Source organism: Crocodylus siamensis, chromosome 2 (genome assembly GCF_052110815.1).
Source record: "Crocodylus siamensis isolate JL-2025a chromosome 2, ASM5211081v1, whole genome shotgun sequence".
NCBI classification, from domain to species: domain Eukaryota; kingdom Metazoa; phylum Chordata; order Crocodylia; family Crocodylidae; genus Crocodylus; species Crocodylus siamensis.
In genome coordinates, this window is record NC_143396.1 from 197,319,612 (window position 1) to 197,342,423 (window position 22,812).

Consider the following 22,812-nt stretch of genomic DNA (forward strand, 5'->3'; position numbering starts at 1 on the left):
ACTGAGTCACCCCATACGGAACAGGGGATAGTTCAGCAAATACCGTGTATTAGGAGATAAAAGGCAGCCTCCCTAATTGAACCATTTAACAGCAAAGACGTGGTGGGCGAGGCTAGAGGGTGCTGGATTGCCTAATTGACACGGTAGGGGGCGCTAGTGAGATCACGGCCGTTCCTAGGCCCCACGCCGTGACAATGTGCACTCTGGCTAGAAGAAGAGACAACTCATGGTGTGACTCAGAGGCAGATCCAGTGGGGTTACACTGGTGTATTTGCACCCCCATTTTGATTTTTAGTCCATCCCAAGTTTCAAACCAACTGCCTGGCAGTAGCAGAAGCAGCAGCATTTCTAGTCAGGCAGTGCTGAGGGTGTCAATTGATTTCATGGCTCAGTATAATCTGTCTGATCCCTTAACATTTCATTCCACAGGTGTTGACAACCCTCTCTTCTATTTAATGGTCTTGATGTTCTAATAATCAAGCTATCCTTTGTTCTGAAATTCTGCTGCCTGTTAGCTTCTCCTGGTAATGAAGTTTGTATTTCACGCCTGTGCAGGTTTTTAATTTATTCCAGTCAAATTACATTTGTTTTTGTTTCATTCTTAAATTGAATAATACAGCTCTAGGCCCCTAGCATATTAGAGAAGTTTCTAGTTTATTTTGGACTGGAGAAAAATATGTGCTGTTTTACATGTGATGATGCACCTCACCATGTGCGTCAGCCTTTCCAAAATTCTAGATCCACCCATGGTATAACTAATATGATTTCCTCCACTTGAGACCTGGTCATACTTAGATTCCATAAGGAGAGGTCAGCTCTGCAGAACCGCTGTTTAGTTTGCTGAAAATGAAAGGTGTTACTATCAGTGTTAACATTGTCTCTGGCATAATTTCTGATCCAGGTTCTGGCATGCTAGAGGCACCGCTATAATGAGGCCATCTAAGATAGTAGAAGCCAATAATTTAAAGATATAAGTCTGTCAACCCTTGGCAACTCTAAAATATTCTGCAAGTGACACCAAAGCTTGCTTTGTGAATCTAAAACCAGATTAAATTAACATTAAATTATATTAGAAAAGGAAAACTAAACAGCTCAAAACATTTAAAGTTGGCTAAAGATGCAAAAATTGATCTATGAAGGAAACAAGTCTTGTAACTACAAAAAAAAGAGGGAGCACACAATTCTGATCAACTGTCACAGTCCTCACTCTAGGAATAGTCTGCAATTCAGTAACATCCAATGAAGCTTTGAATGAAGAGTACTTCTCTATGAATATAAACTAAAAATATCTCTGAAACCGGGTGGAAAAAGATTACTTACACAGCTTTGTATATGAGGAATAACATCTTTAAAAATTAACGGACTGCTGTTCTGTGAAATGACTTTTGTGCTCTCAGTCCATTCCCCAGTTTACAATTAAATGTCTTGAATTGTATATGATTGTCATTGCTTTTCCATAATTCATGTTAATGCTCATTTAATCTAATTTTATCTTCTGCAAAGCATTCATTGATCTCACTTGGAGAGTATTTTACAAGTGCCATAAGAATGAATTATTGCAGCGTGGAGTGTAACCTGGAAATGATCCAAAGCTGGCAGCAGCACTTTGCCAATCAGTTTAGATGAACCTGAAATTAAGAGTCAAGTTCAAAAACACCTACTCTACAATTATGGATTTTTAAAGCAGGAAAACAAGAACTGTCATGAAAGAATAAAAGAGGAGGAAAGACAAGAGCCCTTCCCTGGAAGGGGCCAGCAAATCATAAATATTTTCTTTCAACAAATAGTTCACACAAAGCTTTGAAGCTTTTCATTTCTGAAACCCATAGATGCCAGATAATAAACAATATTCAGGACATATCATCTAAGGCCCAGTCATGCAAACACTTATTTACATGAGCAATCCTTAGTCACCAGAATAATCCTTATGTCTGTATTTTTACTGAAGTTTGATGTAACAGTTTTCAGGATCAAACCCATATTGCATGTTAGACATTGTGGGTTTGACTCTCATTTACATAGGCTAGGGACAGACATTCAAAAAGCCCATTGATTCAGTCTTTGCAGTTAGTCTATCCTGCAGAGATCGAATCGATTTGCAAGTGCATAGACATTCATTTTTTATTCAGGAAATGCAGGCATGTGCCTGCAGTGGCTCTGGCTAGAAGATGGTGGGGAACTAGAACAAGCCCTTCTTTCACTTCCACAGTGCTTAGCTGAGGGCAGCGGGCATAGCCAGGCCCCAGCAGGATGCTATGATTAGGGAATGGTTTAAATCCACACCCTGGCCTGCACAGTTGCCAGCCAAAGTGTGCTTGGAGGAGGAGTGGGAAGCAGCCCTCACCAGGCTTCCCCCATCCCCCGCTCACTGTGGAATGTTACCAGCCCCCAGCCCCTGGCTAGCACTCTGAGGCAAAGGGCAGGGGCAGGGGTAGGGGTGGGAGGGGAGCGGGGAGGGAGGACTGCTTGTGTGGACTTCATGCACCTGTTGATGATACTGAGCTTTTCAGTGTCTCTCTCCTTGCTTCTTCATACTGTCTGTAGCAAACTGACAAGCACTGTATTAATTGAAAACCAGGTCATTTCTCACTCCTCTTTCTATCCCCTGTTGAACACTAACAGCAAGCCAGCAGCCAGCATGGAGCTTATCAGAACACAAAGCTTATCAGCCCATCAAGAAAACAAAGCCTCTCTCATTAGTTCAAGCTCTTCTTCAATGGCTTTTTTGCAAAGCATTTTTAAGGAAGAATGGAGGGACATTACCAGCTAATCTGTTGATTAGCTTCAAAAAGCCCTAAGTTCTGTCTGTCTTTGTTCCAGTGAAATTGGAGACACACACACATAGACACTTCTGAGCATTAACTAATAGGGGGGTGGCGTGACTGTGACCAAATGCTGGCTGGGGTCTGTGGTGCTGGGGTCCGTGCTGTGGGAGAGGCAGAGGAAGGGAGTGAGGTGGGGTGGGGCAGTGGGGGCGGGATCTTCTGCTCTGCCTGCAGTCTCCACTCCTTCTCAGCCAGCTGGAGCTCTGGCTAGGGAGGAGGGGGGTGAGACCAGCCCTGCTCTCTAGAGCAGACAGCCTAGCCCAGCCCAGAGCTAAAATGCATGCTGGAATGCTGGGGGACTCTGATTTAACTTAAACTACGAAGGAGTCTGGGACAGAAGTTCCATAAACTGGTTTGACCTAAATCAATTAAGTATGATACTACATTCTACCAGGTTTATCTTAAACCAGTTTCAGCCATTTTGAAACTGGTTTACCTGCACTGAACTTATGTTGTTACAGGTCTAAACCAGTTTCTGACCACTTAAACTGGTTTATGTGTAACTTCTATCCCTAGCCACAAAGTTCAGTGTTAAGCTGCTTTAGTGTCCCATAGAAAGGATAAAGAATATCATCTGTGTCCTTTCTTTTTAGCTCCCAGCTGGGAGCAGGTGTATGAAAGCTGTGACAATGAGAATAGCCCATACATCCATTAAAAAAAATCAAGAGCCATTCCCGCAAATTCTCGATATTTACTTAAAAAACTGGCCATTAAAAATGAGTTATGACTTGTTTTTATTAATGGGTATTGTGTCTAGGAATGAGGTCTTACAACTTTTTTTTTTCCCTGCAAGTAACAATTTTTATTTTCTTTTTAAAAAGCTGAAATTATGATGGAAGCAGAAGATTGAAGAGCAGGAGCTTTAAAAATAAAAATGCATGACAGAATCTTAAGAATTCCAAACCTTGCACATATCCTTAGGATATTGAAACTTATTCTCTACATCTATGTGGGCCGTGGTAGAAGACATGTATCATGTCTCATCCTCTTTCTGCTCCTTTTGTGGTGATGTTTGCCCTCTGGTGCTGATGGTAGGATGAAGTTCATGCTCTTTCCCAAGAGCAGAGATTGTTGTTATCTTCCCTTTACATTCAACAAACAAATGTAATAAATGCTCCTTGTGCCCTTTCTCTTTGGTTTCATAACACAAGAGCCAGAAGTAATCAGGCCTTTAACTTGAAGCAATATGCTAAGCCATTTTATTAATCCATTAATCTGTCTTTTTTTTCTTCTATTAAATTTGTTACTGATCTGACCAAAGGATAGCACTAATGGAAGTGGGGGAATGACACCACTGGCCAGGGGTGAATTGGGGGGTGCGGGAGATGAGTACAGTGGTGCAGCTACATCTTTCTTTTAAAACAAACACCCTGGGAGGGACAGTGGCACTTATATTCAGGCAATACTGAGGAGTCAGTTGAATTCATGACTCAATATAAACCACCTGACCCCAGCCAATATCTGTTCATTCCACAGGTGTTAAAGACCCTTTCTCCTTTTCAATGGTCTCAATGTTTCGCTATTCAAGCTATCCTTTTATCTGCAATTTTGCTGTCTGTTAGCTGTTCCTGGTATGGTCTCTCTTCTGCTTTAAAGCCTTGAAGACTATTTTTAGCTCTAGCTAAAAACTTTAACTCCGGGGTAGTAATATTAACTCAGGTATAGAAATGACTGACAGTGAAGCATTGGAGGCACTGTCAAGACACTAAGAAGACTAGATTTCGTTTTATGAATTTGAGTATGAGCTATATATTTAGCTATGACTACAGGGACTAATGAAACAGTATCTTTTGACTATTTTTACCTGGTTTCTTGTGGTTTTTAAACTTAATTTATAATCCAGCAAAGTAGCTAATATTCCAATAATATTATAGATATAATACATTTATATTATATTTTATATGTGTGTATATATATATATATATATATATATATATAAATATAGATATAGATATATTAGCTAACATTCCAATACAATTATATATTAAAATGAATAATATAGTGCTAGGCCCCTACCATATTAGTGAAGCTTCTGGTTTCTCTTTAACTGAAGAAAAATATATGTCATGTTATATGTGATTATGCCCCACACCATCTTCATTCCCCATTTCAAAATCCTACATCTGCCCATGCCACTGGCTACAGCCTAATATGATACATACTGATGCAATGCAGCTTCCCCTCAAAGCTTTGCCATTGTGCAGTCTTAGTGACTTGCAATATTTTTGCTATTTTGGTTATGAGCATTTCCTGAGGAGAGGCTGCCAAAGTGTTGTGATTCAATGATGTGGGTAACTGCTCAAAACTGCTCCATTGCATGTTGCTCTGCTATATTGAAAACTTTTTCTTAGTTCTTTAACCTTGCCATTATTGTATCAGGTTTGTTTGAAGAACACAGCCATTGCCTTGTTATCTAATCAGGGTGATCTTGTTATAGTGTTTATAAAGGACTCTGCCCCTCAGCATGCCTACTTGAGCCACAGTTATTTGTGTTTTGTTTTTGTCTTAAGGCCTACGGGGATATGTTTTGCATCATGGTCTGAAAACAGCCAATTCAGCTTAAAAACAGATACTGAAGGCTCAGCAGGGAGAACACTTTTCCCACTCTTGTGCTGTATTATTTATCTTTCTGGTAATGTTTTAATAGTTCATGGCCCAAACTGCAAAGTCCTGACCAGCTTCAGCTCCCTCAATGAGGTTTTGTATATGCATTGCATTCTTGCAGCAGTATGGATAGATGCTTGGAGATGGGTCAGAAAATATGAAATAGCAAATAGTGTGCGTGCTTCAGTTACTGATAATAAAGGCCACATAAATATGTTTTAAATACAGTAGCTATCACATGGACTGGCACTAGAAACATCAATACTACACTGGAGTCACTGTCAGCTTCTGGACTGTAAAAATCCATACGGGACTAACTGATTCCTCTCTATGGGATACCTACATTTTGTGGCAGGTAGTTTACCACAAATTAAAGTGCTGTACCTAATCTGCATACAATAAGAGTACCTTGTAAGGCATCTTTTAAAAATGCAAATAAATTTAAAAATACAAATGTATGTACTTAAAAATACAGACTCTCTCACTACAGATTATAATGTTCAAATTGGAAAGCCTGCCCCTCTGATGTTGATGGAAGATGTACTATTGATTTCTATGGGCTCAGGTTCAAGTTTCAAGTGCCCACAGTCTTTATGAAGGTATTACACATATTTTATGGACACCAGAAATAAGGCAGGGGAAGGATTGATTTTTATTTAAAATGTTTCTTAAACTGCACTCAATATCTGAGTACCTTTCAGTGGTGAATTAAGTGATGTGACTAACATTGTAGCTTGTTTTTTCATCCTCTCTCCAGAAGTGTTGTGTGTGTAGTGCTGTTTTGTTTGGGTAGCGGGGTTGTAGTTTTATTAAATATTCATGCTGATATGTGTTTATGTTTGCTAAGTGCACATTGTACTTGGAGCAGAAAGTGGTGAGGTGTGTGTTGGTTTTAGTTCCAGTGGGAATTCATTCCCCAGTTTTGGACTGACCCCCAAGTGGCTAAAGTCATTTAGCAAATCAGAGGTAACCATAGCAAAGGCTTTAGTCCAATGATCCTCAACCAGGGCGCCTGGAGATCCTTCCAAGGGTGCCATAGGATGCCACACAATGTTAGCACTGTTAAGTTCACAAACCTAGTTCATAAACTAAATCCAGATTGTGCTCTTTCTGAGTTCTTTGCAACAGAAAAACTGCTCTATTATTTTTCTATAGACAAAAAAAGCAAAAAACTAAGAAGTGGATTATTTTTCCAAGGGCTCCCTCGAGTATACCTAGGGGTGTCTCAAGTCTAAGAAGGTTAAGAACCATGATCACCTCTTGGCCAAACTGCCTGGTTGTGGCCTTGGCTCCACCACGATCCGCTGGCTGGGAAATTGGCTTCGTGGTCGGACCCAGAGGGTTGTGATTGATGGCAGTCACTCATCATGGTGCCCTGTGACCAGTGGGGTCCCTCAAGGCTCTGTCCTGGGACCCATACTGTTCAACATCTTCATTAACGATGTGGACATTGGAGTCAGGAGTGGACTGGCCAAGTTCGCCGATGACACCAAACTTTGGGGCAAAGCATCCACGCCAGAAGATAGGCGGGTAATCCAGGCTGACCTGGACAAGCTCAGCAAATGGGCAGATGAGAACCTCATGGTGTTTAACACCGATAAATGCAAGGTTCTCCACCTTGGGAGGAAAAACCTGCAGCACCCTTATAGGCTCGGCAGTGCTACATTGGTTAGCACTACAGAAGAAAAAGACTTGGGGATCATCATTGACCACAAGATGAACATGAGCCTGCAATGCGATGCTGCGGCTAGTAAAGCGACCAAAATGCTGGCGTGCATCCAAAGATGCTTCTCGAGCAAATCCCGGGACATCATTCTCCCCTTGTACTCGGCCTTGGTGAGGCCGCAGCTGGAGTACTGTGTCCAGTTTTGGGCTCCACAATTCAAAAAGGATGTGGAGAAGCTTGAGAGAGTCCAGAGGAGAGCCACGCGCATGATCAGAGGTCAGGAAAACAGATCTTACAATGACAGGCTGAGAGCCATGGGACTCTTTAGCCTGGAAAAGTGCAGGCTCAGGGGTGATCTGATGGCCACCTATAAGTTTATCAGGGGTGACCACCAGAATCTGGGGGAATGTTTGTTCACCAGAGCGCCCCAAGGGATGATGAGGTCGAACGGTCACAAACTCCTGCAAGACCGTTTCAGGCTGGACATAAGGAAGAAATTCTTTACTGTCCGAGCCCCCAAGGTCTGGAACAGTCTGCCAGCGGAGGTGGTTCAAGCACCTACATTGAACACCTTGAAGAGTAAATTGGATGCTTATCTTGCTGGGATCCTATGACCCCAACTGACTTCCTGCCCTTTGGGCAGGGGGCTGGACTTGATGATCTCCCAAGGTCCCTTCCAGCCCTGATGTCTATGAAATCTATGAAATCTATGAAATCACTCAGAAATAGTTGCAGTGAAGAATTTTGCCGAAAGAGTGTGGTTCCAGTGACTGGTGCTGCAGCCCTGCTCCCAACCTCCCCCCCACCGATTCCCTCCCATCAGGGCAGGCAGACAGCACTGCATGAGGAGCAGCAAAGGACTTAAGTTCCAAGGAAGGTAAGAACCCCCCCTCCCTGCACACTTGCCTACTGCTACCAGGTGCAGTTCTGGGGGTGAGATGTGCTCCTGCCAATCCAGCTGGGCTATATGGAGACTGGATTCACCAGGGACTGCAGCAGCAGCAATGTCCAATGGGCATGTTCCTCCTCCCTGTGCCTCCTCCCTGACTGGCAGGAACCACCTGGAGAGAGCAGGTGGGGAGGGGGAATATATTTGCATGTTGCCACTGCTGCCACAGTCTGGGCTGAGCACAGTTCCCATGCAACCTAGCAGGAGCTCCCCTCAACCCCCTGCAAAGGTGCTGTCTCTGTGGCAGGCAGGGAAGAGGGATTTGGACAGGAAGGAAAGGCATGTACATCTCCTTCCCTCTAGCATGGAAGTGAAGGGAGAAAGGGAATGCTTACCTTTGAGTCTAAAGTAGTTCCTGGCTGCTGCTCTGCCAGTGGGATAGCATGGTCAGAAAGCAGGGGTGCAACTGCACCCCCTCTGGATCCACCCCTGGAACCACTGTTCTGGTCTATGCACAGAATTGCACTGCTTTAACTGAAACTGATGTAGATAAATTGTACAATTTCAGCATGATTCAGGACTCCAAACTCGTAGTCCCCATTAAACACTGTATTTTGCGAAATGTACAGACCTGTACTTGCTTATATTTTAATCTCTCTTCATAAATATGCAAGATTGCCAGTTGTTTGATTTACCTATCAATAAAAACTTGTACATTTCTGCACACTGTGGTCCCAATTAAACACATAGCTAACCTAGTTAGCACAAGACTAATAATTTTAGGCATACAAATAGTTCCACTAACTTCAATCTGACATAACTAGGTTAAACAAAGCAATTGTTTTACTTTCTACTTAGCTTGGACTGTTAATGTTTCTTTCCCAAACCTGATGAAAGGAGAGGACAAGGAACAATGGCCATAAACTGTTAGAAGATGATTTCAGGTGGAATGTAAGGAAGAACTTCTTTATGGTAAGGGTGACCAGAATCTGGAATAGACTTCCCAAGGAGGTGGTGCACTCCCTAACCTTGGAAGTCTTCAAGAGGAGAGTGGACAGACACCTTGCTGAGATCATTTATCTCAGCAGTATTCCTGTCTGGGGGGGAAGGGGGGAGGTTGGACTCAATGATTCTTTGAGGTCCCTTCCAGCCCTTAATTTATCTGATTTCTATGAATTTATATTATTCATGCTAAATCTACCAATGTACTTTAAAGGTCCTATACAACATGGGCTAGGATGCTATGGCCTAATTCAAAGCTGAGGGAAGTCCATTGGAATTTATAAAGATGGATATTTATATGGATACTACAAAAAGATTTTTAAGAAGTTGACTAGAGGTACTCGGGGAACTAAGCAATCTTTTTAATAAACTAAATGCAATGAATAAAGCTGGTGCATTAAACTTTTAAACAGGTGCATCTAGAAGTTTAGCAGACAGTAGCAATGGTAAATAAAAAATTCCTTATTGATTAAAACAATATTTACATACTCATCTCCCCAAATTATTCTCTAAAATTAGCTTACCAAAAATTGAAATTAAATTGGGCCATTTTGTGCAGTCAGCATGATCAGTTGACCTGTCATATATGTAAATGAGATTTTTTATGCCAGTATGACATAGAAACTTGTAACATATAATTTTTGTGGGAAAAGTATGTGCAATCAGTATGAAAAACTTGAGAATACATAATATTAAAATGTCTCTGCTTTTCAGGTATAGGTAACACTGACATTACTCTTTATTTCCTGTTTATTTTTCCTTATTTTTTTTCTGCTTTCCTTATTTTTCCTTTTTAGAATTTGTATTCAACCTTTGTTCAAATTAATGATGTGTAGGGGTTTAATTATCTACTCTTTGCTTCTACTTTTGGGCATTACAAGATTACTAATCATACCACCTTCTAGGGAATTACCAGACCCAGTGATTACCAACAAAATTGTAGCTGAATGCTTGTTATCTATATTCATTATCCAATTAAGAATATGCTGGAGTTGTCAGCAGGACACTTCCACATGATGGTTTGATGAAAAACTATCTTTCAAAATAATTGTAAAGTAATTTCTTTTGGTACTTGTTTTTCAGACCATAACTACCTCCTGTGCATACACATTGATATAATAAAATCTGTATACAGCAGTGTGTGGGCATTAACAGCTGTTTGTGCAAAACCCTCTGGGTAGATGTGGAGGGTCATTTTGATACTTGACTTAAATTATCCTCTGTCCATAGAAAGGTGAACAAAGTAGTAAAGATGGAAAATATCTATATATATTTGTCCTGGGTTCATAGCTCGATCATTTTGGAACATATGCACACGTCATGGGAGATGTTATTTTCCTAAGGCTCTGGTTTTTGCTTTTTTATTTTAAGCAAGAAGTTCAGTCCTGAAAGAAATATTAAGGTTAAAAAGGGCTAATCTGAATTTTAGCTTTCCCAAACAGACACCCCACTCCTAAAACTATCTCTTCCTCTTTGCAGAACTCCTCCTTTCCCCCTCCTTTATCTTTGCTTTTCTTCTACTTTTTAACTTTCATTTTGCTCTGGAACAAAGACGAACAACCATCATACCATTACTCAACATAAACCCTGTACTGTTAGTGGATTTGCTTCTGACTTCCTACTGCATCTGGATTGTCTAGTCCCATAATCCAGATTCAAGGGTCCTGTGCCATTTAATTCCTGGATCCTTAGGCTTTTTTACCATAGAATCTCACTACTGGCACTGGGCAAGACCATATCCCTTGGGCCAAAGCCTACTGTCTGCCTGACCACGTAGGCTAAGTACATGGGAGTTCTAAGGGAAACAAGACACTGAGCCTTAAGAGTTCTGCTCATTGTGTCGCCATATTGTTTGTGGATCTACTAACCTTGTCCCAGGTCTCTCTACTCTAGGCCCAATGTTGAGGTAACAGAAAGGTTTGCTGAACTGCTTAATACACCTGGGCCAGATTCAGATTGGTAGAAGCCTAACTCCTGCCTAAATCCGTTATGATCCAACAGGAAGGTTACATCAATTGGTTTAGAAGTTTCATAAACCAGTTTGACCCAAATCAGTTCAGTCTGATTCTACATTCAACCAGGTTTATCTTAAACCAGTTTCAGCCATTTTGCAACTGGTTTATGTTCACTGAACTTCTGTTCTGTTACAGGTCTAAACCAGTTTCTGATCACTGAAATCGGTTAATGTATAACTTCTGTCCCTAGCCGAAGAGAACAAACTGAAGGAAGCCTGACTGCAGCTTAGGTATGCGGGAACTCAGCTGGGAAGAGACTTGTGTTCCTGTGTCTACTGGCAGGGATTTTCTAGTTACTAACCAACAGCTATCTAATATAAAATATGTAAACAGTTCTGGAAGAACGGACCCAGGACTCTTCTTTGCCAGGTGAGTATCCTAACCAGTGGGATAGAGTCAGGCTCCCTCTTGCTTGTTGTCTTTCTCTGCCCCTCTGAATCATGCATTCCTTTCTGCACCGTGGCCCAGCTTCAACAGCAGCTGTAAAAGCAGTTTTCCCTCAGATTATTTTATAGCCTGGTTGGTACAGCACTCTCCTGACTGGTGGGAGACACTGAGGATCTGAAGCTCCACCCATGTGCATCTGCAGACAACTTTCAAACTCTCAAGCATATTAGTGATTGTTCTGGGCTTGTCCCTAGTGTCTGCTCTCAGTGGACAGATAGTGATGAGCCCAGAGCAGACTTGTTCTCATGCCTCTGGGCTTGGAGCATTTTTATGGTAGTGGGGGGTGGAGCATGCCTGTCACCATGGTGCAGAAAAGCCCTAAGAAGTCAATCTGGATTCTACTGTATGTTCTGTGCCTCTTTTTCTTATGTAGTAGAAATATGCTGGTTCCAGTGTATTTGGATCCTTCCTCAGTCACTCTACCAAAGGAGGATTTATTATTGAGGTCCTATGACAAGCAGTAGCTTTGGAAGGCAGCAGTGAAATAATGTTAAGGTGAAGGATTCTATAGCTGCATATTTTTCTTTATTAAGCATATATAATGAGGATAATCTGCAATAACTTGTATTTCTCGTAACATAAAACACTGAAGAAACTACAATAACTAAAATAAGATTTAAAGCATTGTACTTCAATATTGTGTTTCATTGCTTCTGTGAATTAAATAGGCTTGCTTCTTTACGATTCCCTGCCACCTTTTTACAACAGTATATACTGTCTTTGTTCATGTCACATGGTCGAATCATCTGTCTACTGAATTTCAGAAACAGCATTAGCCATGTCAGGTCCACTTAACAGGTATTAAGAGTTAGGGTTTTAATAGATATAATATTCTCCATAGTGTCACTACCATCACGATCACTTTCATTATTTTACTCGAAAGTGACAACTGGGGCAGTTAGATATATGATTACATTTTATATAGGCAGTGAACTGTTCCATAAGATACTATAAAGAAACAATGGTCAATGTAGTGAAAAGACTCAAGTGTTAAAGGGCTCATTAGGATGTTAAGTTATATTATTTTCTGGTAAACAGGGGTGATAAATTGTAAAGACTTAGCAAAGCAAAGGCCGAGTGTAACAAATGTAGTAATGTCAGTCTTCATATTTTAATGCATGTTACTGTCTGTGGAGCAGAGCCAAGAATATATCAAGATTAGATAAATCATGATAACAATATACAAATTATGAAATAATTGTATTCCTCATCTACCTTTTCCCTAACCTGAATCTGTCCCTAGAGACTGTTCTCTCATTCTGGACAAACTGAAAGAGCCCTCTGCTACAGTTGTTTTTGTAAATAAATTAATATTAATCAACATTACAGCAGAATTACATTTATATTAACCTTAATATAAAAAAAATTAGGAAGACATGAATTTTCTGATTTGAAGCTGCACATTCTCTCTTTTTCTTTATTTTGTATTGATTGCCTCAGCAAGAACTGTGTGACCTAGGAAAACATTTTTGAATGTACTAAAAGCGAAACCAGAAATGAAAATAATGGCATACTTTGTATTCTGCAGTTTACATTTTTTTACTTCATTCTACTTTGTAAAATAAATTATTTTTCAATAATTTAAATGTACATTATGAAGAAATTGACTAAACCCTTTAATAAATACTAAACTGTTACACTGAAATTCTCAGGCATTCACAAATTACGACATGTCTACAGAGGTAATGAAGATTAAATATACTCATTCAAATGCTCTGTTGATAATTAAAATTGTGCAAAACACAGCAGTTTCAATTTGCTGCATACATATATGTAGAGATACCTTTTTTTTTTAAACAGACTCAAAAATTCAATGTAAACTTAAAAACAATTTTACTTGGCACGTTGTTGTAAACACTAGAGTTAGCTTAGTTTCTACTGGCTAGATTAGCTCAAAAGCCAGCCCATGATTGCAAAGCTACTGATGAACCTAGTCCGAGTTTTAGGTTTGTAATTAATCTCAAACTCAGTCAAGTTTCACCCTGTTTTGCTTTTCAGTATGAAATGTCAGCATTGTTTTAATAATTATATATTTTTCATTGTTATAAAATAAACTATATCTTCTCTTTAAAAAAATCTTGTTTTCTTGTAGCACTTAACTAAATAATGCTTATCCATAAAATTGAACAAAGAGTATAACCAGTACATTTTCCTCATTTTTCTTTGCTGCCATTATTCATCTGGATGTAACCTGAGATCAGAATAATAGAATATCTTCATAAATCCACAGAAAAGTTCTCCCAAGCTTCACCAGTGAGTACACTGGAGAAAATTGTTGCTGTTGCAGTCTGAAACATGCTTTCTGTTCAAACACACAAATAGTTAAAATGGACATGCACTGTTGCAATTGTACCTGTAAGTGTGGTTGCAGCATGCCTTGGGTCATTCAGCACCACTGCAGGGTCACCATGGATAGGACAACTCACTGATGTTCCAGCTGACAGTGAAATTAGTCTTTCCAGTACCATTTCACAGAGCCCTTTCAGTAACCACTCCAACAGGCTCACCTATTAAATCGCCACTCACTCACCAGCATCAAGCAGACATACTAGTTGAAGCAGTGGGTAAGTGGGTTGTCAGCCTGCATACAAAAAAAGGTAGAAACAGCAGCAGGACACTTTGCTTCAGCTACCCCAGAGATGGATCTGAAGGAAACTCTCAAAAGCTTTCCAGGAAAAATTAAGGGGCAAATAAGACCCATGCACTAAAGACTTCTATTATTTTACCTTTTGCGTTTCATATTCACTTCTGAGTGATAGAAAAAAACCCACATTTGTTTTGAGGAACCCGTTTTAGAGTCACTTGAATTAACTGCTGTCACACACTTCAGGGCTCCAACCACACTAGTAGTCTAAGAATTGTAGTAGCGACATCTGGTTCCTCTCCAAAAGGGGCATTACATAATGAAACCTGTCCCTGCAGTTAAAAGTGAGAAGAGTAACAGTTGTTATGCACCTACTTTAGGTACTGGTCTGGGAATTGTGGGATAGGAAGAACAATCCAGATGAACTATCATAGTTGCAAAAAACATGATGTAGTGGTCCATCAAAATGGGATACCCAATATGGACCTACTCCTCCCCTGCGACTTGCATTGCTTTAGTCAAATCATTGCAAGCTGGTTTCTGACAGACAAAAGACAGCTCTCTAATTCAGACAGGGAGTGAAATCCTTAAGAGTTTTTCCATTGACTTTAATTGGACTAGAATTCCATCCAAGATGTCTAAGAATGAAGAAGCAAAAGACATAGAAGGATTCTAAACCATCCAGCTGATCCTTCAGTTACCATGAAAATGAGCAGTCATTTTGAGTATCAAAATTGTCTAGGAAGAGGATCTTGACCCCACCTTTATTAATGTCTAGACCTGGTTTGCCTGCCTGATTCACACTACTGCTATCCATCTTCTAATGGGGTTAGAATATTGTTGTAGCTGTGATAGTTCAGGAAATGTATGAGGGATGAGGCATTTTTGCAATATATTTTATTGGAATAATTGTATAGTTGGGAGATAAATTAAGCAAGCTTTCAGGTCCGAACTGCTCTTCGTCAGGTGATCCCAGTATTTTTCTGAAAGCCTGTCTAACTTTTCTTACAACTGTAAACTTGGTCTAATAAATGATATCACAACACCCTTGCACAAAAACCATATTTTTCTAGTATTGTCAGGTTATGCTCCAGTTCTTATAATCATTTGATACTTTTTCATTCGCTATAAGTTTTACCCATAAAGTTCAAATCTGGATTCAAGATTCCTTGGAGCTTGATGGGGAAAGGGGTGGGCCTGGAATGTTGTTCGGTCTTCTGTAGGACCAGCTCTGACATGTGGAGTTGGATTTGGATCCAGATTCAAAATTTCTAATAAGTTTTAATTAAAAAAATAGACAATGGAAAGTCAAACAGAAGAGCTTAAGAAGATTGCTTTCTGGACTTTGTGACCTACACTTTATTTTAAGAACACAGTATCTGCCATTTCCCATGAAAGGTTTCACTCACACCTTTTGGCACTTTGCATTCTAAACATTCTTTCAGGATAGTATGAAAAGTTTGTGTCTCCCTCTATCCAAAAATAAACTGCAGTAACACCTACACACAGGCCTACTCAAAAGGCTAACTATGGAGCTTCTCTTTCTCTTTCTGATAAGGAAGTTAGGCACTCCCTTAATAGAAGTCCTGTCTTTCTTTAAAGTGTTGAGTGCTGTAAAGTAACACAGATCTTTCCATAATGATCACTATTGCATAATGTATTTCCTTACCTTGCTTTCCAGAAGACAACAGAAAAATGTTTGTCTAGAACCTTCTACAAATATGAAAATGATCCTTAGATTATTTTCCTTCCATGCCACATATTCAGACAAACATTTGTGAATCTGTGAAACATATTAATGCTAAATTAAATCTATAAAATGGTTTGGACATGTAACAGGAAAGCCTGGCACCCTTACCAACACCATCTTGCAGAGTGCTGTGGATGCACAAAGAAGAGAAGGAAGATCTAGGACAAGCTGGATCACCAACATCCAAAACTAGCCAGGGTTAAAACTGACTGATTGGACAAGGATTCAAAAGACTGGGAAGGATGGAGGAAAGTTATTGCTACATTAAAGGTGTCCCAGTGACTGGTGCAGCTATGGGACTGACTTGACTTGAAAGTATAAAATCTCTGAGCCCAGAGAAACTTGTATTTCTTTTCTCAGCTCTGTTGTCACAGTTTCTTACACAATTTCTTTCTATACTTTGAGCCAAAGCTAGCAATCAAATTCAGTTTCATGGATACCATGAGGCAGAAGGTAGGGAATGGTGGTATCTTAAAGACTAACTGGTTGAAAGGCACAAACTTTAGAATGCAACAACCTACTTTTTAGATGTTATGACAAAAAAGGTTGTTGCCTATAACAGCTCAGGCCTCTGAACCCATTAGTTTCTAAAGTGTCACCCTGCCCTGTCTTCTGCCTGACTTCAGACTAACACATGTAACCACTTCTGGGATACCATGAATGAAGGTAAACTTCATTCATACGGAAGTGGATGGTGGCAGAATGGTTAAGGTGTCATGCTATGGCTCCAGAAATGTAAGTCTGAATCATACTCTAGACTAGAGCTATCTAACTTCTGAGTGGCTAAAACCTCTGGCCACAGGCCACACAGGCTGCATACCCCTCAGACTGTGTGCTATATCATGCATCCCCTCCCTGCAATGGGCCCCTGTACTGCATCATGGCTGTGCTGTTACACCCCACACACTGTGCTGTGTGGTCCGCTCCCACTGTATGGCAGGTGCTCCCATGCTGCATGAGGTTCCAGGGTCCCCCTAAATCCCCTTGTCAGAGGCTTCCTCAGCCCTGCAGGCCACAGCACACCATACTGTCCCTGTGCACAAGAGCAGAAAGCAGTAGGAAGAGGGGGAGCCCAGAGACTCCAGGGAGAGCAGCAGCCAAAGTGGAGGAGGGAACAGTGCCTAAACTGGGGGCCTGGGGGCTGCAAGTTTCATAGTTTCATAGTTTGTAGGGTCAGAAGGGACCCAAGCAGATCATCAAGTCTGACCCCCTGCCATGGCAGGAAAGAGTACTGGGGTAAAATGACCCCAGCAAGGTGTTTGTCTAGCCTTGTCTTAAAAACCCCCAGGGTAGGAGCCAGCACCACTTCACTTGGAAGTTGGTTCCAGATCCTAGCCGCCCTGACCGTGAAGTAGCTCCTCCTGATATCTAGTCTGAATCTACCCTCTGCCAGCTTGTGACCATTATGTCTAGTCACTCCTGGTAGTGCTCGGAGGAACAGGGACTCCCCCAATGCCTGTTGGTCCCCTATGACTAGTTTGTAACAGACCACTAGATTCCCCCTCAGCCTTCTCTTTTGGAGGCTGAACAGGTTCAGGTCCCGTAGCCTCTCCTCGTAGGGCCTGCCCTGCTGACCCCCGATCATGCAAGTGGCCCTCCTCTGGACCCTCTCCATGTTGTCCACATCCCTCTTGAAGTGCGGCTCCCAGAACTGGATGCAGTACTCCAGCTGTGGCCTGACCAGTGCCGCATAGAGGGGGAGTATCACCTCCTTGGACTTGCTTGAGATGCATCTGTGGATGTATGACAAGGTACGGTTGGCCTTCCTGACTGCCTCCCCACACTGCCGGCCCATGTTCATCTTGGCATCACTGATGACTCCAGGATCCTTTTCCGCCTTTGTACTGATGAGAAGGGAGTTCCCCAGCCTGTAGTGGTGCTGGTTCTATCTCCCCAGGTGCATCTCCTTCCACTTGTCAGTATTGAATCCCATCCTATTCTCATCTGCCCACCCCTGTAACCTGTCTAGGTCCAATTGTAGCTTATTCCTTCCTTCTAGTGTGCCCACATCCCCCCACATCTTAGTGTCATTAGCAAATTTGAACAGAGTGCTTTTTATCCCCTTGTCCAAGTCACTGATGAAGATGTTGAACAGTGTGGGCCCAAGGACCGAGCCCTGGGGAACCCCACTGCCAACATCCCTCCAGGTCAAAAATGACCCATCCACTACCACTCTCTGGGTGTGGCCCTCCAGCCAGTTGGCGACCCAATTGACTGTGTAGGTGTCGACACCACAGTCCCCCAGTTTCTTAATGAGAACGGGGTGAGAGACAGTGTCGAAAGCCTTCTGAAAGTCCAGGAAGACTATGTGCACTGCTACCTCTGCATCTAAGGATTTGGTGACCTAGTTGTAGAAGGCCACAAGGTTGGTCTGACAGGACCTGCCTCTAATGAACCCGTGTTGGTTGCCCCTAAGCATAACCTGCCCTGCGGGCCCCTTGTGGACATGTGCCAGAATAATTCTCTCAAAAAGCTTACCCAGGATCGAGGTAAGACTAACTGGCCTATAGTTTCCTGGGTCCTCCTTCCTCCCTTTTTTGAAGATGGGAACCACATTGGCCCTCTTCTGGTCCTCTGGCACCACACCAGAGCACCACGAGTGCTCATACAGCTGTGCCAGGGGTCCCGCAATGACCTCAGCTAATTCCCTCAGCAATCTGGTGGAGATTGTCTGGACCAGCTGATTTAAATACATCCAGTCCCTCCAGAAGTTCCCTGACTAGATCCTCCCTGACCTTTGGCCCAGGTGCGCCTCCCCTGGGGCCTGAGGGGGGTCCAGTGCGGGGGCTGATCCGGTCCCTGCTCAAGAAGGTGGAGGCAAACAAGTCGTTAAATAGGTTAGCTTTGTCGTCTGGTGTGACAACCAGATTAACTAGTGTGTCTTGCAGGGTCCCCACGTTACCCAGTACCTTTTTTTTGCCCCCTATCCATTTAAAAAAGACTTCTTGTTGTCCTTGATCTGGGTAGCTAGTCCCAGTTCCATCTGCACCTTGGCCTTCCTGACTGCCCCCCTGCATCCCCGAGCAACCGCAGTATAGTCCTCCCTGGTGATGCCCCCTCCCTTCCATTGAGTATACGCTTCCCTTTTAGCTAGGAGACATTCTCAGATGCTTTTGGTGAGCCATGGGGGCTTTTGTGCCCTCCTGCTCCCTTTGATCTGCATTGGGATCACCTCCCTTTGGGCTTGAAGGATTGTCTCCTTAAGGAGCGACCACTCTTCTTGGACTCCCCTCCCCACCGGGACCTCAGTGCTTCCCCGACTATTCTCCTTAGCTCATTGAAGTCCGCCCTCCTGAAATCTAGGACTGCTGCCTTGCTGCAGGCCTTTGCCACCTTGCGCTGGATGGTGAATTCCAGCAGGCGATCGCTGTTGCCCAGGTGGTTGAGCACCCACAGCCCCCTCACCAGGTCGTCGCCCATGGCCAGCACCAGGTCCAACAAGGTGTCTCCCCTGGTGGGGCTGTGCACCTCCTGGGTTAGATGGAGGTCCTACATTCTGGCTAGGAACCTACGTGAGTGGTCAGACCTGGCTTACTGCTCTTCCCAGCAGATGTCTGGAAAGTTCAGGTCACCCATGATGACCACGTCCTTTGACATAACTACCTCTGTGAGCTGACTTAAGAATTCCTGGTCTAGCTTGTCCCCTCGGTTGGGTGGTCTGTAGTAGACCCCCACCATTAAATCTCTTTCCCCTCGACTGCCTTGTATTCTAACCCAGAGCACTTCAGTGTGCCCCTCCTCTGACCCCGTGCTACTTGATGAGGATATGTATTCTTCCTTTATATTCCCTTCATATTCACCGCCCAGTTGTGCATTGGGTCCCACCACGTTTCTGTGAGCCCCACTATGTCTGGGTTGGTGTCAGCTAGCAAGAGGATAAGTTCCTCCTGCTTGTTTCCCATACTACGAGCATTTGTGTAGAGGCAAGTTAAGCCCCTACTCTGCTCTAGACTTATGCCTAAACATGACTTTAAATGGGTACATGGTCATTCACGCTAGGGAATCAAAGGAGTCTGGCTGTAATGCTGGCCATACTACTCCCTTGTACACTGGCTACAAAAATTCATGTGCCTTATTCATGTTTACCCTATGAATTGCTAGGAATGAGAAGACCTCTGACTTCATGCGGAGTGGATGAACACACTCCCGGCAAGTAACAGGATATTGTGAAAGTACCATCTGCTTTAGTGTGGAATGGCAGTCCAAGCTCCAACAGTTATGGCCAGACAATCTGCAACTGTATGAACTGTTCTTGTGAGAACTTGAATAATTATTAAAACGGGCAAAGAACTCTGTATCTTTTCTTTCCACATTCTATACAATGGTCATTTGACATACATGATTTTGGTGAAGTTACTGAATGAAGGCTAGATCCAAAAAAGTGGGCTTTACATTTCATTCTGGCTGTGGCTGTGGTTCAAAGTAATTTTGATGTTTTCTGAAGGTAAGTCCAACTATTGTGTCCAAGTTGTTCAGAAATCTCTGTCAGGAATTGTTACACAAATGCGTAATCATCTGAAGCCTATACTGACTCCTCATGTCACTTACCCAATCCATTTACTTTGTAGAACCATGAGCCCAATTAAAATTCTTAACTAAAGTATGAGAATAATTTACAAGCAATGCCTTGAAGTATTAAGACACAAACAGTATTTGCCCAAATATGTCATACAAGGCCAGTCTACATTGATATGTACTTTATATTATGAAATATGTTTTTAAAATACAGTTCTCAAAAACAGACTCCCAGATTCAGAACAGGACTCATATTCACAGACACACTACATCTGAATTTAAAAATGCTTACACACTCCCCTTTTACACTGCTTCTGTCATGTGCTATGAGGCCTCCTTTTAAAAATGAGCTAAATATAAAAACAGAATGAAAGAAATACAGCTGGAAAAGTGAAACTACGGATGCCAACTTGATTATATATAGGCATTTAAAAAAAGTTAGAGACATTTGAAAAATGTATTTAATCCATCCAGTTGGTTCTCTCAAGTGTCAGTGTTTCTGCTTTAGTATTAGTGATGTATGTTCAAACTTTTAATTCTTAGGCAGGGCTGAAACTAGTTTAAGCAGCACTTAATCAGAAGTCATAACTTTTGAGACTTTGACCAGATGGAGTGAATATATTTTAAAGGTTCATAATATAAAAGTGATTCCTCACCAAATGTGTTTCTTTGTGTTAATTTAAATTTCATACATCTGGTTCTCACTTTATCAACTTGGAAAGCAGAGCTTTCCTCTCCAGACTCAGATGCATTTGAAAATGGGGAGGCACAAAACATTTTTGTAAATATCTTTGCAGGTTTCTGACACTGTGGTTTGTACTGATGACTTGTATGCATAAATAGAGAACCTATTCAGTGGAAAAAGCAGAGAAGAAGTCCAGAATTTAAAAGATATGCATCATCCTGCCCCAAATCCAGATATTTTGAAAATGAACCTGAGAAAAAACAGCAAAGAGAAGGCAAAAGGAACTACTGTAGCATCAGTAAAAGAGAGTATTGTACAAGAGAAACGTAAAAGATAAGTCAGGCAAAAAGAATACAAAGCTAAATTTTGGAGCCAAAAAAGGGGTGTGGGCAGATCAAGAAATACCTGGGTTAAAGCAAAGTGAGCCGGATCAGATAAGAAGTATTTTAACTCTTTTAACTATTGTATATGAACACAATCCTCTGAACATGCTATCTTCCATGTATCTGAAACACAGTTACTCCATTGTCTGATGATCAGTAAATTAGCCTTGACACTATTAAATATTTCACATATAACTCATGTCATCATCAATGATTTCATTGGATTGTTCCTGGGCCTCTAAGGACATTCCTTCCTCACCTGACATCCTCAAAGCAGGTGATCACATTTGTCCACCTGTGGTGGCTTAACCCATTATGACACTATGGCATTCTTGATGTCAGTACAAGAGTATTTTGTGTCTGCAGAGGTGTTAGAGATCACAATGACAAGCACTTCGACTGTCTGAACAGATATTTCAAGAAATATAGTGCCACAACACATGGCATTACCTTATCTTTATATTTTGCATGGTGTTAAGAACATAAGAAGTGCCATACTGAGTTAGACCAACAGAACCTATAGCTCAGTATCCTGTCTGACAATGGAAGAGGTGGATACTTTGGCTCAGAGCAGTGGTTTTCAACCTTTTGCGGTCCCTTTGGAAATTCTGAATGGAGGTGCAGACCCCTTTGAATTGTAAGTTGGTATGTTCACATACTTTTGATTGATCATGGTCATCTTTTGCAGACCCCTTAGACATAATCTGCTGATCCCCAGGGGTATGTGGACCACAGGTTGAAAACCACTGCTTTAGCGGAAGAACACTGAACCAGATATATACTGAATGATCTATTTACTATTCATTACCGTCCCTGGCATCCACCATTATTGGTTTAGAGATGCCAGAGGAAATGTCTCCAACCGTTCTGTTCAATAGCTATTAATAGACATAGCAACTATGAATTTGTCAAGTCCCTTTTATGAACCTAGCAATACTATCTGCCCCTCTCTCTCCTAGGGTAGCAGGATACTTAACACACCTGTCACTTTAGGACGTCTGCCAGCCTGTGGAACAGCCTCTGTATAAGGCCAGGGCTAATTGTGGGGTCATCTGACCCAGGAAGCCTGCAGGTGGGCCTAACCTGATGGAGGAGTCATCTGACCCAGGAGGAGGGCTGGGCTTGGACTGGATATAAGCCTAGGACCTGAGCAGAGCTGGCAGTAAGATCCTCGAGGCTGCTGAGAGAACATTGCCTCAGCAGGATGGCTACAGCTCTACAAGGTCAGCATTTAGAGTAACACTTAGTGCAGTCTGGAGATTTAGGAAGGAATTATGGGGGTGGAGGAGGGTCCTGGGGACCCAGTGTGGGGTCCAGAGCCCTGAAGAGAGGGGTTCAGGTGAGCCCAGAGTGGGGCTGCAGGCAGGAGATCTATTAAGGGGTCCAGATGAATCCAGAGAGTGGGGCTGAGTGTGTAGGACCTGATGAGGGGTCCAGGGGTGGTCTG